The 6,000-nt window shown below is 40.8% G+C and overlaps 1 protein-coding gene across 10 annotated transcripts in view; it reads left to right on the top strand.

Annotated features, from left to right (window-relative positions):
• Positions 1 to 4,929: 4,929 nt before the first annotated feature.
• Positions 4,930 to 6,000, top strand: part of Wdfy4 (WDFY family member 4) — a 274,400-nt gene continuing 273,329 nt past the window's right edge. For 7 of the 10 annotated variants that reach the window (XR_007349237.1, XM_048807498.1, XM_048807499.1 and 4 more), the window contains exon 1: positions 4,930 to 5,093. The gene's annotated coding sequence lies outside the window, so the exon portion shown is untranslated. Of the gene's footprint in view, positions 5,094 to 5,172; positions 5,563 to 6,000 lie in introns of those variants that run through there. The other 3 variants (XM_048807497.1, XM_048807491.1, XM_048807492.1) reach the window with 2 other exon arrangements.

Raw genomic sequence — 6,000 nt, 5'->3', positions numbered from 1 at the left:
GATTTTTATTTTATTTTTTTAATGTCTGATATGAGAAAAGAATGTTTCTCTTAGAATTGTATGTAGTATTTTCTGTTTGTTAGATTATGTTTGTGTATGTGTGTGTTTGGTTATAATTTTCTATATACTTAGATTTTTGTGGTCTGAGTATTATCTTCTCTGAGAGGTGTGTTCAAGTCTCCAGCTATGATAGTGGCTTTGTTTATTTCTTTTAGTAGTTAAGTTTGCTTATTGTGATTTACAGCTGCTTTGTTAAGGTACATAAATGTTGACATTTATATCTTTAAAAAATAAAATAAAAAATAAATAAATAAATGGGCAAATAAACTAAAAAGATGTTTCTCAAGAGAACAAATACAAATGAAGAATAAATACATGGAAAAAAATGTAAATTATTATCTTTAGCAATCAGGGAAATGCAAATCAAAGATATGCTGAGATTTCATCTTACTCCAGTTAGAATGGTATTCATTAGGCACACAAAAACTAATAAATACTGGCAAGGGTGTGAGGAAAACGGAAGACTTTTTACACTGTTGGCAGGACTATAAATTAATACAACCACTATAGAAATCAGTATGGAAATTCCTCAAAAGACCAGGAATGAAACTGCCATGTGACCTAGTTATTCCACTCCTTGTAATTTATCCAAAATAGCTAAAGTCAGTCTACTATACATGCATACTCATGTTTATAACACAACAATTTATAATATCTAGGTTTTAGAACAAACAAATGAATGGATAAGGAGAATGTGTTTGTCAAGAAAGGAATGGATAAGAAGAACATGGTATGTATATAGAGTGGAGTTTTACTCAGCCATAAAGAACAAAATTAGAGCATTTGCTGGAAAATGGATGTAACTGAAGAGTATTGTATTAAGTGAGATAAGTCAGATTAAAAATGTCAGGGGGTAGTATGCTTTCTTTCATATATGGGCACTAGAGAGAACAAAAGGAACAAAAAAGGACCTTATAAAAATAGAAGTGAGATCAGTATAGAAATGGGAATGGGGGAAGGAGGAGGGAATGGAAAGGGGAGATATGGGGGGAATGAAACACCAACTTATGCTATGGGCATGTATGAGTACATCACAATGAATACCACTATTATGTATAATTGGAATACATATAAAGTGTATATATATATAACACTATAAAGTGTATATGTATATAACACTGTAACACATATAATCAATTTATAAAGAGGACAGAGAAAAATTCTGTCTTAGGTTTTAGTGACTTCAATTCATGATCAGTTAGTCTCATTGCTTTGGGGACTATGCCGAGGTAGCACATCGTGGTGAGGAATGCCTGGGAAAACAAAGCTGCTCACCTCAAGACTGATGCAAAACAGAGAATGAGTAAGAGGCTGGGTTCTCAAACCCCCTTCAAGTGAACACCAAGTGTCCTGAAGAACTTCTGCTAAGTTTCTGCTATCTCACAGTAGTACCAAGCTGGAGACTAAACCTTGGGCTCACGGGCCTTCAGAGAATAGTCCTGATCCAAACCCTACCATACACACATACTTGCTTTTTTATTTATTTGTATAAGGAATTGGTTCTTTTGACTTAAGGCCTAGAAGGCTTAAGATTGGCAGTTGACAAACAAGAGATTCAGGAAAAACAAGGGTATAGTCCAGTATGACCCAAAGTCCCAATTTTCTGAAGACTCAGTGGTGTAATTTATAGTCCAAGGACAGGAGAAGACTAGGTCAAGCAGTCAGTAAGCAGAAAAAGTTCTATTACTTAGCGTTGTGTTCTATTCAGACTTTTTCAACTGGATTGTATATGATCCATGCATGTTAAGGAGGACAATCTGCTTTACTGGGTCTATAGATTCAAATGTAAATCTCATCCAAAATACATCCTAACAAACATACCCAGAATAATCAGAATAATATTTAACTAAATATATGGGCACCTCATAGTCCAGTCAAGTTGACTCATAAAATTAACTATTACACAGGACTATTTGATTTCAAATCTAAACTTATTCTAAGTTCATGGCTGCTATTCTAGGATATTTCTCAGGTATGGCCTTTCTGGGGTACAAGATGAAGTCCTCTGATATACAGTGAGGTCTTTCCACTCTGGATGGGATGGATCTCTACATTCCTAACACTTCATGGTCTCTGTTGTAGAGTAGGTAACATCTGATAGGTCTCACAGAGTTTTTGCCTGTATCTGCACAAGGGCCCTTGGCCAAGGGCACACACAATGAGTTTCTTTAAAACACACTGAAAATGGTAGCCCCTCAGATTCTTGAGCACTGATTTATACCTTTCAAGTTCAAGGAAATCACTGCTCCCGGGACTCCATCTCCCAGCACAATGCCGGAGAAGGCATCCTTAGGAAGAAAGCCAGGGCTCGCCTTTTGTATTTTCCTTATTTCAAGGTAAGCCTAAAAACAGTTGTCTCATATATTTGTTCTATTTTATAGTTGCTTTCAGTAGGAGGATGTCCTGTACCAGTTACACTGTTATCATTGGAGGCAGAAGTATACTTGCTATTTTTTTTAATATTTATGTTTTAGTTGTAGGTGGACACACAATATCTTTATTTCATTTTTATGTGGTGTTGAGGATTGAACCCAGTGTCTCATGCATGCTACCCAAGCACTCAACCACGGAGCCACATTTCCAGCCCCTTGCTATTTTTAAACTATCTTTTAAAAAATCAGAGAATCATTCATTTTCTCTTAAGAGAAAATACTTACATGTGCATACTTACATGTGCAGTTTCTAGTTGTCCTGGCAGCTTCAGTGTCTTGAGAACTTGAGAAGTTCTCTCAATAATAACTCCCATTTGAACAGACATTTTTAGTGCTTAAAAACTCTGTTGCAATTATCACTTGGTTTGTTCCTTACCACACTGCATTAATACCATTCTACAAATAACAAACAGATTTGAACATGCCAATTATATTAGTATAGAAGCGAGGATTTCAACCTTGGTGTTCTTACTCTGAATTTAATGCTCTTCGTCTGCCTGGTGTGGGATGCCCAGCATGGTGTTGTGAACTGCAGATGGCTGAGAGACCTGGCTGCATGTAGTTTCTCCTGTGGGATTCTGTAAACCTCCCTTGCTCCAGGTTTCCATTGTGCATTCATAGGCAGAGCCCCGGCCTGTCCCATGGCAGCACTCTTCTTATCTCTATGGAATGTTCTGGTGTTTACTGTTTTCTCACTATGGGTGTCTGATTTTCAGTCAGTATATCAGATTTTATTCATGAATTCATTGGTGAGAATGAGGGATCGTTTTTGTCACATATTACAAACACTTTACATATCTCCAAGAGTTTTTCCTTCCCTTGGCCTGCCCTGCATGCATACTTTTAATTTCTCTTCTTATCCCTTATTCTCATGCACAGTGGGACTCCATCCTAGATACAAATGAATCCACAGGTTCAAGTCCATCCCCTACTGGCCTCTGATCCTTAGTTACTTCTCTCCAGGGAAATATCTTGTACAAACTGCCAAGAAAATTCTCCCATAACATGGTACAATGGATCTTGGACATATTCTAACCATGGGTACTAATTTGTTGTTTTAAAAGGAACTGGAGTCTATTTTGGCTTGGCAAAGTGATAATTAATGCTGCCACATGCATGTGTTCCTTTTCTCAAGATGATCTGTAGGACCCTATTGTGCATTATCCTTCCAGTCTTTGCCCACAGATGTGGAAAAGAAAAGAAAGCTTAAGCAGGAATGTTGTTTCTGCTGACCCCTGTTACAGAGTATGAGGAGGGATCAGCATGGATTTGGGGGCCCAAACCAAGAGCCGGTGAGATCATTTATTTTGGCTGCTGTTTACTGACAAGTTTGTATTGGTACCATGAGGTTTCATTACAGATGTTGTTTCATCTTGGAACCAACCTTGGAGCCTCATTCCTTCTCATAACAGATGGTGTTGTTGTGGTCTTTCACACACAGTTACTCATGAAAGATCGAATGGCTCTATGAGCCAGAAACCTGTGATGAGCTTGAGTGTCAATGGTCAGGTGTTCATGCTAACAACTGCTCCTGCTCATAGGGCAGCTGTGTCTTTCCAGAGATCACTGAGAGGTGTTGTATGTGAATGGATGTGCTTGCTGGCCCTATCTCTGGATGGCAGGGATGGATGATATGGAACGATTCAACCTAATGTACTCAAAGGAATGAAAATTTAGATGCTGTGTTTCAGAGAATTTCAACTTATCATTTTAAGTTTTCTTTAATCATTTCTTCTGTGTTACTCCACAGTTAACCATCTGACATCAGATGACTTTCTTGATTGGTGGTTCAATTTAGATCTGAGGATAAAAAAGGAAGAAATGCAAGTGAGAGTCTCTGAGCCTGGTGGAAGCAGGCCGATGAGCTCATGCGATGTCCTGAGATGCACTTTGTGTATTTATTTTTGGATTTATTTATTTATTTAGGGATTGAACCCAGGGGCGTTTAACTACTGAGCCACATCCCTAGCCCTATTTTATATTTTATTTAGAGACTAGGTGTCACCGAATTGCTTAGCACCTTGCTTTTGCTGAGGCTGGCTTTGATCTTGCAATCCTCCTGTCTCAGCCTTCCAAGCCTCTGGGGTAATAGGTGTGCCCCACTGCACCTGGTCAGGGATGCACTTTAGATGTGTCTCTCATTAGATAGACCTAAACACCATTATTGTCTTCATTTTATTAGAGGCTCAGAAAGGGTAGGCAGGCCATGATGGTTACACAGTGAGCGAATAGTGGACACTGAATTCAGATCTATGCTACCTGGTTATACTTTCCCTTTTTATGCTCGGCCCCACCCAGAACAGCTTGACCATTGAGTGTGTATCCCCAAAGGCCTTTCTTCAAAGGTCAAAGCGCCAAGACAGAACTCAAACAGCTCCGTCATCGGGGTGGGGGTTGGGCAGAACCAGGCATCTGTAGACTCTCCACTTCTGCTTTCTCCAGGAAATGAGCAGAGACCCAGCGTGAGTGATTCATAGTGAAACATGTTGAAGGCTGACATGCTAGGCCGGGTCTTCTTCCCCTGAGCCTTAGGGGCTGCGGCCAAGGATGGAGGCACTCACACCATCTAAAGTCTCCAGGTCCTGACTGCTACCTCTCCAGGTAGGTCACCTTGCTCTTGGCCAAGCCATCCCAACCCAGAGAGAGGCCTGTCTGTCAAGGTAGGGCCTGCTGGCTGTCTCCAGGAAGACTGTGACCACTGGTGCCTGCTCCGAGTGTGGATGTGGGAGAGGAGGCGAGCTGCAGAGCAGGAACTGTGTGCAGTGAGAGTGGCTATGTGGTCAGGGTCACTGGGGTGCCTGGGTCCGCTGCGGTGTTCGTCACTGTTGGGTTTGCTGAGCCACACTGGGCTCCAGCACCACTCCTCATCCTCCTACCTCAGGTCAAGACCTTTTTCATAGCTTTGCTGGGAATGTGATCCTGCCACCTCTGGGAAAGGCTGATACTGGCCTATGCCAATTGTTGAAGGATTGGAGAGAAGTTCCTGACTGTGGAACTCCCCTCCCAGCCCCTGAGCAGGCCTCTGGAGAGTGCAGTGGGGGTCACTCCAGACTGCCACCAAGAGAGCTCGGTAAGTGGTGGCCTTGTTGATCTCACTTGGAGATCTGGTAATAGATGCTTCTTTGGGGCCTCATTTCCCTTATCTGAATTACCATATCAAACTGCTGAATTGACACTTTTTTTTTTTTTTTTAATAAACAGGACTACTTGGCTCATTGAGGAGTAGTTCTTCTCCCCTCTAAAATCAAACCTTCTAGAATAGTGAACTAATCCTTTGTCCCAGTTTCTCTGAGTTGATAAATAAGGGTTTTATGTATTGTTCTTTCAATGGAACCTTTGATTTTAATTTGGTTTCTACATTGTTATCCTTTTTATTTATTCAACAGATATTTATTGGAAGGCCATTCTCTGCCCAGAGATGGCAGAGGGGACAGTCAATGGACAGAGGGTTCTGTAGTGCTCAGAGCCATGGGCTAATGTGGGTTGGAGGCTTTGGGGCTGGAAGTGG

This window comes from Marmota marmota, unplaced genomic scaffold (genome assembly GCF_001458135.2).
Source record: "Marmota marmota marmota unplaced genomic scaffold, marMar, whole genome shotgun sequence".
Taxonomy (NCBI): domain Eukaryota; kingdom Metazoa; phylum Chordata; class Mammalia; order Rodentia; family Sciuridae; genus Marmota; species Marmota marmota.
The sequence above is the reverse complement of the archived record's forward strand: the minus strand, read 5'-3'. Positions and strand labels throughout refer to the sequence as shown.